Source organism: Paramisgurnus dabryanus, chromosome 1 (assembly GCF_030506205.2).
Source record: "Paramisgurnus dabryanus chromosome 1, PD_genome_1.1, whole genome shotgun sequence".
In the NCBI taxonomy this organism is placed as follows: Eukaryota; Metazoa; Chordata; class Actinopteri; order Cypriniformes; family Cobitidae; genus Paramisgurnus; species Paramisgurnus dabryanus.
In genome coordinates, this window is record NC_133337.1 from 30,912,337 (window position 1) to 30,926,440 (window position 14,104).

Genomic DNA, 14,104 nt, shown 5'->3' on the forward strand with positions numbered 1-14,104 from the left:
TATTTTGTAAACATATTCAAAAATATATTTCAGCAAATATATATTTTTGGCCTTTTAAAAAAAATAATGAAAAATATTTTTTTTGCCGTATGGCTATGCATAATGGATATGTTTATATATGATGTTTTGCTAATTATTTGTTCATAATGTTATAACAACTCAAGAGGTTTTATAGTCACGTTTAATTCAACCGGCATCATGTACTCATCCACATACTAGTCTACCCATGAAGACTGAATGATGCTCATTCAAACTAATAGATGCATTTAGTTTATTTGTAAACTTTTTCAGTTCTTATATAAATCTTATTCTGCACATATATTTTTTTATTAAGCAGCTCATATGGTCAAAACATGTTACTGGGGCACTATCCTTTTAAAAAGGTCCCATATGTACGGCAGAAAATAGAGAAATGTATACTCCCTTGCTCGACCGGATTTCAATGAACCTCGGTGGGTATAGATTTGTGGCGTTAAGGCCACAGTTTGGGGGCGGGACTTTAGTCCTTCTAAGGGAGTCAGTGCGTCGATCTCCAAAAACATGCGCAGGCCCATGCATTTTCCTCGTTCTCCCTAAACCAAACTGTGCAGAGTCTATCACGGGGGTGACATTGTATCTTCAATACATATATGTATATGTGTGTGTATGTGTATATATATGTGTGCGTGTATATGTATGTGTACATGTGTATACATGTGAATGGCCCCTACGCTAATAGAATTTTGTTTTCTGTCTTCATGTCTCGTCCTCGACCCCGAGGACAATGAGACAAACAGACCCAGTTCTGGTAAATGTGAAAGTCGGCACACCTCTGATCTACTGGTTGACCTTCAACGTGATGCCCAGCTAATGCCTGACCAACGACCACTGGCAGAACCCGCTTAAACCTCCGCTTAATCTCCTTATCCGTTTCTATATATATATGTTTATATGTTTATCTCCCAAGGGTTTTTCCCTCCTAGGACTTTTTTTTTAATTCCCCGGCTAAAAAGTCTGGGTTTTTTTTCTCCTAGGGGGTTTTTCAACCCAGGGAGGCAGCCTTCTTGGGCTTAACTTAGCATCCTCTTCTTTACGTTGCTTTAGTAATACACACGCTTATAATGTTGATTCATAGTCGCAGCAAATTTAGCTGCTTGTGCTATTGTGTATTATGTTGTGCTATCTGTCGATTTTCTTTGCTTTCCACTGCTTCTATTAATGTAAAGCTGCTTTGAAACAATCACCAATTGTGACAAGCGCTATCTAAATAAAATTGAATTGAATTGAATACATTTGGTACCAGTATGTACTTTTAAGGTCCTAATATGCACTCTTTACATACTTTTTGAAACGGTATCGCCCATGGCTGGGGTACATATTTTGACAATTTTCCTGTACTGTAGGTCACATTTGTATAACATTATTTGAAGAATGCTTAATTATATTTGTTTTTGAACCTATTGTCCCTAAGGAGAAAACAAGGCTGCCTGAATGCGGTGTGATTTGAGGTTAATCAATCAGGAATGAACCGTGTGTGTGTTTGTGTTTAGCACAAGTTGCTGTTTTCAGCTCAAAACATCTTAATGACCCATAATGAACAGTTTCCTGACAATATCAACAATGCAACATGAACTCAGTAACCTGTTTGCCCAACAACACCCGACCGCTCGGATTTGTATAGGGTCGATAGGGTTGCAGACAGCTGAGACAAACAGTGTTAAATGTAAATAACAGGAAACTGACAATATACAGCAATCAGCGTTAGGATCACAAAATAATAGCTTGTGCATCCAAATCGACAGTAGTTTGAAGAGATGGATCTGTTACTTGACTATAGCTACATTAGATAGATGATGTCCACATGGACATGTTGCATGACATTCCCTCATCCTTGAGAACAAGGAAGAAAATACACAAGGTAAAATAAAACATGCAGACATGGCTTCACTCAATGAAAATAAACATACTGTTTGTCTCGACCAGGGTTTTTTTTTGCTACACGGTACCCTTTAAAGAAAGGTCCTGTTGTGTTCCATTTAGGTACTAATGTACATTAATATGCAATCGTTGTTATCAGTTTGTTTTTTAACATATGCATGCATACTGAATGTCTAATGTATTTCAAACGAAGAAAACAAGGCCATGCTTTTACAGAAGGGTCTTGCTCGGCCTCGCATCTATCCCCATGTCTACACCAACATACATTAATCAGACCTAAAATAACAAATATAACTCTGCTTGTCTATTTTAAGTATGGCATCGCTCTCGCTGTCTCTTGGGTCGTCGGTCCGCTTCTATGTGGGTTAGTGGAAAAAAACGAACCACTGAAGGGCCACTCGAGAGACTGTGGATAGCCAATTAAAGCCTAAACTTGACATGTAGTGCTTGCTTCCGGTCGCTCACTACAACATGTCCTTCAGCAGCCAAGGATGTGATTTTTGAGAAGGCAACTGTCAATCATAAAGTATTGTTTTTGGAGAGCCACAGGTGTGTTGAAGTTTCCTAGAAGACCTGTAATGAGATTGCTAATGAAAGTAAAAATGATAATTCATTTAAAGTGGCATTACAGCACCACCACATGGTGGAATTACGTGATTGCAACATGCAGACATTTGCTTTATATCTGGGATTAGTTAATTATTAAAGAAACTACGCAAATCATGTACAACTAAAGTGCAGTTGCTGTAATTCTCCTTATCTTGTTTGACAGAGATGAAGATTTCTGTCACACAGTCTATATATCTATAACATTTTACTCACGTGTCCTTTTGACAAATCTGCCTTTAAGCATCAAGCATGCCCCGTAGGAAAAGGTTGAAGTGACTGCTGCATATTTCCTAATTGCTTGAGTACTCGACCCTGCCACCCAGAAACCCTGCTGAGCACAAATAGACCCCCTACTCCTCACAACTAACTAGTTCAATCCGGTTCTGACTGTGTTAGACAGATCTCAGCAGAGAGTCAAAAGAGAGAAACTGAGTTCAAATCTTTTTATTAAAACATGTACTTAAAAAAGCTTTAGACACACTCACACATTTAGTGTTTGACTTGTTTTATATTTCTTAACTTTTAAATATTGTCATCGGCTAAATTAAATGCTGTATTGACCCCGCGAGGGTGGGGGTGCAGAATGTCCAGTGTTGCCAGATCTCATTATTTAAAATCCTCTTTAAAAGTAGTGTTTTAGCAATTAAAGAGACATTTTGGGATATTTAAGTGATGATAAGATGTAGATTAGTGTAAGTGATTTCTCGGATTTATTTCTAAAAGACAAGGTTTGAACTTATACTTTGTTCTTTATGGCCTTTTTATTTTTATTTTTTTCGTACTAATATTTGGCAACACTGGGTGACCAACACCTAAACTGACTAAGCAGTTATGGTTAATTGTGTCTGTAAGAGTATCAACATTATCAAAAAAAACAAAAAAAAAAAACACAGAAAATAACTTGGTGACGAAGATGTAGAACAATTGTATAAAAAATATGCCAAATATGTTAACACCCAAAGGTAAAACAGTAGCTAAACTCAACATTGCTAAGTTATTTCGTTCAATTTAAGAGTTAACCTTTAACAAAGTCACCCAGAAAACATTTAAAAGAGAGCACTAAACAAACTTCTTGTTTAGTATCTTGTAAAGTTTTTGTTCATATAATATTGCCTATTAAATTGATTACTACAATAATAAGCATTGTTGCATAAAAATAAATAAATAATCCACCTTTAGTCAACAGTTTATCCCCCAAGTGTAAAATGGCAAAAAAGGTTAAGACACAATACATTAGATATATTACATTAGATATAGTAAAAATAAAATACACATGAATGTACAAAATGCTGGGTTGTTTTAACCCAACTGCTGGGATATTATACCCCATGGTTGCATAACAACAACCCAAAATTGGGTCATTTTTAATTTTTAACCCATCAGTTTGTTCTGTCCAATATTTACCCATTATGGGTCAAAAATAACCCGGCAATTTTTAGAGCGTAATTTTCAAACACTGGCTACAACCATGAGTGCACAATTTTCTGTTATGCGCATACAGAACAAAGAAATACAGAAAGAAAGAAAGAAGAAATACAAAAATACAGAATAAAAGAAAGTAGAAAGCAAACGGTACGCAGAGTGAATAATACTGCACTGTACAAAGTAAAAGTTGGATTATTTTAATCATTAATTAATTAATTATTAATTACTTCAATTATCCCTTTTTTCCAACTTAAATTTTCTCACTTTAATTAAAAAATCTAAGTTTATAAAACTCAAAATTTTTAAGTGTTACCAATTGAATAAATTGTTAAGTATATCGAACTTTTAGTTGTTACAGTGTATCTCTTTTCATTTCTGGATCAATTCTTGTGATATAAACCCCATAGAAAGCCACTGGCAACGGTAATGACGTGCAGCCCAGAAACGGCTTGTAATCAACATATTTCTAACAGCCGCATGATTCAATCCATTATAAAAGTGAAAGAATGGCACAGGTGATGAAGACCAAGGTTTACTTTCATTCGCTTAGACTGAACAAAACTAACAGAGTTATTTGTGTGGGAGAAATTGAAAGAGGGACTAAAGTGAAGAATACATTTATTTAAAATAACAATGAATTTTCTGTATTATTTCAGTTAATAACAGAGTTTTTAAAACATGAAATGTGTGAATTCACAGCAATGAGTCTTGTGTCATGTCTGTCATGATTTTAAAACAAAGTTACCAGAGATGGACACAAACTTTACAGAATGAATTACAGAAATAGCTTCACTCGCACTAAAGCATATTAAAGTGTGTAATTATTGTGATATTTGATTCAGTTTACAAAAAAATATGATTTCAGAACTGGTTTTGCAATTCCTGAGTTCTTTATAAAAAGCCATTTGTGATCAATTTCCTTATATTCTTGGAAATGATTAAATTCTTGAGAAACACTGCAAACATAAGTGCTATATGAGGACATTTCAATCTGCCTTCAAAGGTCATTTTAAATATCATGGTGTGCCCCTAAAAATTATGTTATTTTAAGAGCGTTTTTAAGTTTGATCTAAATGTGAAGCATGTAATTTTTTTTTCCTTCAATTTCAACGAATCACTTGAGACAAATGTGTCAGGCTATCGGCGTATACCGCCTTTGCATAAGCTGAATGGAGAAAGTGAATGAAAATGTAGAAACAGAAATGACAGGCTTTTCTTTTAAGCCTCAAATTTATATAATTGAAGAAGAATCACTGGAACAAACGCACTTGACGTTCGGATTTGAACATTCACACCGGGGAGCCGCTGGTGATAATCAAACAGAAAGAAATTGGCTTTGAGTTTTCCAGGAAACTGCTGCTTTACATGTGAAGTTGCTGCTGGAGAAATATATCTGAGAAACACACTCAAAGAGCTTTCACACACTTCAAAGGTGTGTGAGGAGAGGTGCAGGTGCATATGTGTTGAATACAGCTTTCACAAAGAACTGAAACCTACACTGTAAAAAATGTGTTGTAATTATGCAGCTGGTTGCCAGTAACTTACTGTAGAATATAAAGACTGAAAATGTTTCATGTTCATTTAACTTTGAACAAATTGTTGCCAGTAAATAATATAAATGTAAAATCTACAGTAAGTTACTGACAGCTAGTTGCCAGTTATACCCAGTAATGCTGTAATTTCTACAGAAATGTTTTACAGTGTATCTTGCACTAATAATAATGATAAATCATTAAAAATTACAATGTAACAAAATAAACTTTTGCTTGCCATTTTTTCCAAGACCTATTTTACTTTCATTGCGTGAAAGCATGAAATGAGAATAAAGTAAGGCCCCGTGTCCACCAAAGCATTGAAAACGGCAAGCTCAAGGTCATGTTACTGTATAATGTAGTTTATTGGTTGTTTTGAATGATGTGCCTATTGGTTGTTTTGGCATTTGTCCCGCCCCTCCTCTACAGTGATTGGACAGCTGAGTGAAAAGTGACATTGACGAGCTCAGCATACTTCAACAAGCTAACATTTTTTTAACTTCTGGCAAAAATGAAGACATTTCTGTCACTAAAGGATTTTCTGAATAAAATAAAGGTTAAAAACTGAATCTTAAGTCTTAAGGCTTTTTAATGCCATATCATTTTTTGAGGTAAGTGCATTTAAAATAAAAGTAACTTTGAATTAATGTAAACAAAGAACTGTTTAGGACAGTGGTTCTCAAACTGGGGGCCGCAAGATGGTGCCAGGGGGGCCCCAGTATTATGACATTTTATGAAATACATTAAATTATCATAAATTCTGTGTAATTAAACCTCAGAAAAATAAGGCTACTAACCAACAGCAATACGTTGTATATTGTAATGTTTTGTTTAATTTAAATGTTTAAGTTTTAGAATGTTTTATGTCATACATTTTCTTTTGGGGGGCCGCGAAGGGATGCACCGTACCCAAGGGGGGCCGCACGCCGAAAAAGTTTGAGAACCACTGCTTTAGGATGCCAGTGTCCTCGTGCGGATTAACAGGGTTGGGTGCGAGTAAAACTGCAGGGTTAAATGTGAAGCGATCAAAAGTTTAGGTGCACCTAACTTTTGTTCTGGTGCACCTAAAAAGTTAGGCGCACCAGTCCAACCAGTGAAAAAAGTTAGTCTCGAGCCCTGATTTCATTCCTTAGGACCAAAAAAGGGTTGAATTAGAAGCCATCAAACACTTCCATGTTTTCCCTATTTAAAGACTCAGGCGTAGTAATATTGACTGAAGCTTGGGCGAGAGGGGGAGTGGTCAGGAGTGCACGTCGAAGTTACTAATTATGTAACAGTCTTTAAATAGGGAATACATGGAAGTGTTTGGTGGCTTCTAAATTCATCCATGTTTGGATCCTAAGGAATGAATGGGGCTAGGCTAAATGCTAACACATTCATGATGTGCTGTACCAAGATTAAGTGCACTCATTGAAAAAAGATAGGGATGTATTAATTGGTAAATGTGATAAGAACATAGTAAACTATTACAAAACGGTGGTGTTTTCCTTTAATCTTATATTGTTCTGGATTTAGCATCATCACAGTTAAAAACAATCCACAACAATTACTTTACACATGCATGCCTACAGTGTAAAAAAAACTATTTGTTGGTTTAACTTACCTGGTAAATTTTGAGTTCATTCAACTAAAAAAAATCAGTTGACTCAAAAAAGTAATGATATTTTAACTAATATTTTCAAGTTGATTAAACTCAAAATTTTAAAGGAACCAGGTAAATTAAACCAACTTTTTTACAGTGTAGACATATTCATTCATATTCATAGGTTTTGTATAAACCTGTTTATAAACAAACAAAGCTGGGAAAGTTGGGAATATAAATCAACTTACAAAAAAAATAATACACTGTACAAAAAGTCATTTCAAACTACTATATTAAGTTTGCTTCATAAAAAAGTTAACATAACTTATAAATTCAAGTTGAAATTGTTTAACCTATTTTATTAGGTTAAAGTAAAACATAAATATATGTTGATTTGACAAAAATGCTGTGAATTTACAGTGTAGACATACATTCAAATTCATTGATGTATTTGGCAGGTGCTTGTTTTCAAAGCGACTAAAGGGGGTCGCACACAGGACGCACACTCAGCGCCGTTCTAAAAAACTTGAACAAATTGCTTTCTATGAGTATACGCACACCGGCGCCACCCAGCTACGACTCAGGAAGTTGCTGAAATCCCTGTCGCGCCACAGAGTGCCACTCACATAGTTTAGCATTAAATAACATCATATTTCTCCCAAATCATTAACGATTAACATTGGCTGCTAACGTATATTTTGCATCTGACGAAGCTCATGCTAATGTGCACTTCTGGTTTATGACACCTCCGAGTTGTCCTAGACACGACGCGGAGCGACGCTGAGCTGCGCGGCCGGTGTGCAACCCCCTTTACATTGCATAAATCCATAGATTTGATCAGTATGTGTGTTCCCTGGAAATCAAACCCATAACCTTTGGGCTGCTAACGCAATGCTTTACCAACTGAGCTACCCAAAATGCTCTGATGACTCATTCATAATAAGAAAACAAAAATGTGCATTTAGGGGGTAAACGGGGTGTATTTTGATTCCATGCTGACTTTACAAAGAAAAAAATTGTCCTCAGATTACAATGTCAAGTGACATCTCATGATTCTCTCTCTCTTTCTCTCTCTCTCAACATACTTATCTTTCTTTCTTCTTCTCAAGATTGCATGCTCTTACCTGTGTGAGCACTGACCTACTTTCACAGTCCTTGAAGATCTATAATGTTAAACAGTCAGGTAAATGAAAAAAAAAATAGATGAGAGGACAAAAGATTGCCTTGAAACTTTCTTTTAAACAGCTTGACACCTCACAGATAATATAAGGAGAGCTCATGAGAGCGTTTCACATTAAGGCCCACCGAACATGCTTCAGTCTCTGGGTTTATTTGGTCGTGGCTCTATGATTGTCGTAACACTTGTGCATCGCTGTCCTGAGAAACCAGGTGCTGGTAGCAATTTCCTGTAAAGTGTGCTCTGACTTCTGACCTCGCTATAGCAAATCTAATTCCAGTTCCGTCTCCGGAGAGTTCAATTAAACGATTGGCTCTCGAAGGACTCCGTCATGTCCCGATGAGCCAATCAGCAATTAAGGTTTTGTCCCGTTGAGAATATTGCACAGCACTTTTTAGCCCTGATTCCCTTCGGACAACCCTACAAGAAACAAAGAGTGCCATCTTTATACACAAAAACACATCGGATAAGATAAAACTTGCTCAATATCTAAACCTACTGAAGTGCCTACACTTAGTTTTAGGAACTTCTTAAAAGGTACAGTCCCAGTGACAACTTTTGAACCTTTTTTCTGAAAGTATAGGGGGTGTACATGACACAATGAGTTCATTTTATTTGTCATTTATGAAATCGACAACACAGTTTTGAGGCCTGAAAAAAAATTTCTAAATTTGTTTTATGAAGGTCTCCTGTGCTCTTTTGTAAACCAGCATGATATTCGATCAATAATCTTTTGCTTTGGGATGTCTGGTACTTTAATGTTGGTATAAGAAAACAAGCTTACCTTGATCTGCGTCTTCAGCTCTGAACATCATTATTCTGTTGATGGAATAATGGATTAAATGATGTAGTTATGCAACGCTTGCATGCACACATACATGTGCATGTACACAAACCTGTGGCTTTATTAGCGCTCTCTTTGGCTCTCAGCACTTTCCGCTTTCCCTACGGAGAGATGTTTCTCCAATTAACACATCCCAAAGCCTCAAACCACAACCCCCCCATCCCCAAAACACACACAGTGTCCTAATTCACACCACAGTCCCAAATATAATTCACTGCTTTCATTACAAAAAAGCCTGTGTCCTAACACGAGAGAAGAGAGAATTGAGGAAATTGGTTTTCTTGGGTGAGTAATGAATTTCAATCCAAACAGCAAATGACTCCGGGCCGAATCGGCACCCGGAGCTGGCGATTTCTGCGCGGATCCGGTGCAGATTTGGCCCAGAGTTGGCTATTTTAGTAAGTAAACAATTATTCTTTGGGTCACTGATATCATCCCAACCCTAGTAATAATTCTTATAATTAAATTCATACATGGTCTTCTCTTTCTTTATCTCACCTTTGTGTGTAGAAGGTATCTGGCCGGGTGTCACGAGGTCTGCAGGTATGCCAACATAAACTCCACCGTAGTTTCTCCTCTTCTCTTCATCTACAGATGAATCCTCTTGCCTGTGAACCCAGAACCAAAAGATGATGCAGTTAGTTGATATAAGATGCAAAGCGTTCTTATACCTGATCCTTTTACCTTATATATGTTCATTAAAAAACTTTAATCTTTAAAGTCTTTAGATTTGGAAAGAATTTTCAGGAGCTGTTCCTATATTTACAGTGTTGTTCGCATCACATTATCATTCTTAAGAGAGATTTTTGATGTACTTTTTGGTGTGTTGTTATTGTGAATGATTTTTATGGCAGTGAGAGATCTCTGATATCGGAAACGAGACTCCAGACTCCTACTGAGTGGACGCTCGATGTTTATATGTGGGAGAGTTACACCAGGAACTGTTTGGAAAATGACAGGCAGTGTTCAAACCCCCTCTGTTTTTCCTCTGGAGTGAAAATTATCGACAGACAGCTCCAAAAACTAAGGAACATTGTGTGAATTACTAGTATCTTCCTTGTGTGTCTATTATAGTATATCATTTAGTCGGTAAAGCCGCGAAGCTTTCATAAAATAATAATAACCAAAGTTTCCACTATAAAGCATTTACTAAAACCTGTATAATAAAAACTTAAAGTCGCATGAAACGGAAGTACCGATTGTCTTATTTTCCCCATCATAACGTATATTCTAATCGGGACTTGATTCCGTCCATCGAGAACTAACTGGATAATTTAACTTGGGTCATGTTGCTATCTGCTTATCACTGCGATATTATTCCTAGCCCGTCCTCACGCCATTCCTTGTGACTAGAAGTAAAGAGAGATTGTTTCGAGGAGGTGGGGAGATTGTAGTTTTTGATTAAAGATTATGAGTAAAGATAGACTGATATATAATCCATTAATTAGTATTTGTCGATAAAAGCAAGTTTTCACACTATATGCCGATAGTTTAAAAACAGTCGATAGTCATGGCGGATATTTATTGTGTCAATCAACAGAAAACAGGAAAATTCAATGCATTTGAGCTTTGAGTATAGAAAATAGAAACGTCACTAATTTAATGTATAATATTAATAGTCATTATTCCAATCAATACCATTTAGAAAATGTAACCTTCAGAATTTAATTAATGCAGGTTAATATAATTACCAACTGTCAGCATCGGTATCGGCAGACATCAGTCTGAATAATCGGAATCTAGATAGTCAGCTATCTGTATTGTCAGATATCAGTCTGGATAGTCGGTATTGGCAGATGTCAGTCTGAATAATCAGCTATCGGTTTCGGCAGATAACAGTGTGAATATTCGGCAATCGGAATCAGCAGATATCAGTGTGAATATTCGGTTTTCGGAATCAGCAGATAACAGTGTGAATATTCGGCTATCGGTTTCGGCAGATAACAGTGTGAATATTCGGCTATCGGAATCAGCAGATAACAGTGTGAATATTCGGCTATCGGTTTCGGCAGATAACAGTGTGAATATTCGGCTATCGGAATCAGCAGATATCAGTGTGAATATTCGGCAGATTTCAGTGTGAATAATCAGCTGATATCAGTGTGAATAATCGTCTATTGTTATCAGCAGATATCAGTGTGAATAATCATCTATCGGTATCGCAGATATCAGCGTAAATTTTTTTTTGTATCGGCTGAAATCAGTGTGAATAATCGTATTAGCAGATTTCAGTGTGAATAATCGACTATTGGTATCAGCAGATATCAGTGTGAATAATCGTATTGACAGATATCAGTGTAAATAACCGACTATTGGTATCGGCAGATATCAGTGAGAATAACGGTCTATTGGTATCAGCAGATATCAGTGTGAATAACCGTCTATCGCTATTAGCAGATATCAGTGTAAATAATCTGTTTTTGGTATCAGCTGATATCAGTGTGAATAATCATATTGGCAGAAATCAGTGTGAATAATCGCCTATCTTTATTGGCAGATATCAGTGTGAACAACCCATTTTCGATATCAGCCAAAATCAGTGTGAGTAATCGGCTATCGGTATCAGCCGACATCCGTGTGAATAATCAGTATAGGCTGAAATCAGTGTGAATAATCGTATTGGCAGAAATCAGTGTGAATAATCGGCTATCTGTATTGGCAGATATCAGTGTGAACAATCTGTTTTCGATATCAGCCAAAATCTGTGTGAATAATCGGCTATCGTATCGGCCAACATCAGTGTAAATAATCAGTATCAGCCAAAATCAGTGCGAATAATCTGTATCTGCAGAAATCAGTGCGGATTATCGGTATCTGCAGAAATCGGTGCGGATAACCGGTATCTGCAGAAATCACGGCGAATAATCGGTATCTGCAGAAATCTGTGTGAATAATCGGCTATCAGTATCTGCAGAAATCAGTGTGAAAAATCAGCTATTGGTATCGGCCGACATCAGTGTAAATAATCTGTATTGGCAGAAATCTGTGTGAATAATCGGCTATCTGTATTGACAGATTTCAGTGTGAACAATCCGTTTTCGATATCAGCCTAAATCAGTGTGAATAATCGGCTATCGGTATTGGCCGACATAGTGTGAATAATCAGTATCGGCCGAAATCAGTTTGAATAATCGGTACTGGCAGAAATCAGTGTGAATTATCGGCTTTCTGTATTGGCAGATATCAGTGTGAACAATCCGTTTTCGATATCGGCCAAAATCAGTGTGAATAATCGGTATCGGCTGACATCAGTGTGAATAATCTGTATTGGCAGAAATCAGTGCGAATAATCAGTATCTGCAGAAATCAGTGCGAATAATCTGTATCTGCAGAAATCAGTGCGAATAATCGGTATCTGCAGAAATCAGTGCGAATAATCGGTATCTGCAGAAATCAGTGCGAATAATCGGTATCTGCAGAAATCAGTGCGAATAATCGGTATCTGCAGAAATCAGTGCGAATAATCGGTATCTGCAGAAATCAGTGCGAATAATCGGTATCTGCAGAAATCAGTGCGAATAATCGATACCTGCAGAAATCAGTGCGAATAATCGGTACCTGCAGAAATCAGTGCGAATAATCGGTATCTGCAGAAATCAGTGTGAATAATCGGTATATGCAGAAATCAGTGCGAATAATCGGTATCTGCAGAAATCAGTGCGAATAATCGGTATCTGCAGAAATCAGTGCGAATAATCGGTATCTGCAGAAATCAGTGCGAATAATCGGTACCTGCAGAAATCAGTGCGAATAATCGGTACCTGCAGAAATCAGTGCGAATAATCGGTATCTGCAGAAATCAGTGCGAATAATCAGTATCTGCAGAAATCAGTGCGAATAATCGGTATCTGCAGAAATCAGTGCGAATAATCGGTATCTGCAGAAATCAGTGTGAATAATCGGTACCTGCAGAAATCAGTGCGAATAACCGGTATCTGCAGAAATCAGTGCGAATAACCGGTATCTGCAGAAATCAGTGCGAATAATCGGTATCTGCAGAAATCAGTGCGAATAATCGGTATCTGCAGAAATCAGTGTGAATAATCAGTATCTGCAGAAATCAGTGCGAATAATCGGTATCTGCAGAAATCAGTGTGAATAATCAGTATCTGCAGAAATCAGTGCGAATAACCGGTATCTGCAGAAATCAGTGCGAATAATCAGTATCTGCAGAAATCAGTGCGAATAATCGGTATCTGCAGAAATCAGTGCGAATAATCAGTATCGGCCGAAATCAGTGTGAATAATCGGTTATTGCAGAAATCAGTGTGAATAATCAGTATCTGCAGAAATCAGTGCGAATAATCGGTTTCTGCAGAAATCAGTGTGAATAATCAGTATCGGCCGAAATCAGTGTGAATAATCAGTATCTGCATAAATCAGTGCGAATAATCAGTATCTGCAGAAATCAGTGTGAATAATCGGTTTCTGCCGAAATCAGTGTGAATAATCAGTATCTGCAGAAATCAGTGTGAATAATCAGTATCTGCAGAAATCAGTGTGAATAATCAGTATCTGCAGAAATCAGTGTGAATAATCAGTATCTGCAGAAATCAGTGCGAATAATCGGTATCTGCAGAAATCAGTGCGAGTAATTGGCTATCGGTGGAAAAGATTCATATAGGTGCATCTCTAATTAAAAGGTACTTGATTTTTTTAAATAACAGAAGCTAAGAAATTTATAAAAAATATCACAATATTCCATTGAAAAGGATATGTTTTAATTTTACAGTAATTTCATGCTAACTTAAAAAAATTATATAACACCTGTAACTCCTACAGTGCTATAGTGTCAGATGCTTAATAAATCTTTGTTATTTCAGGATTTTTTGTGACAGCCTTGGCCACAAAGTGAAAATATGCAGCTTAATTAAAGAAACAACAACTGTGCTATGTATTTTGGAAGAAATAGCTGTTACTGTGGTACATTTTGCACTCATACTCACACATCTTTGGCCGAGTCAGCTGGACCTGCTGAATAACAAAACAAATCAATTAAAGGCATATATGCTAGATTA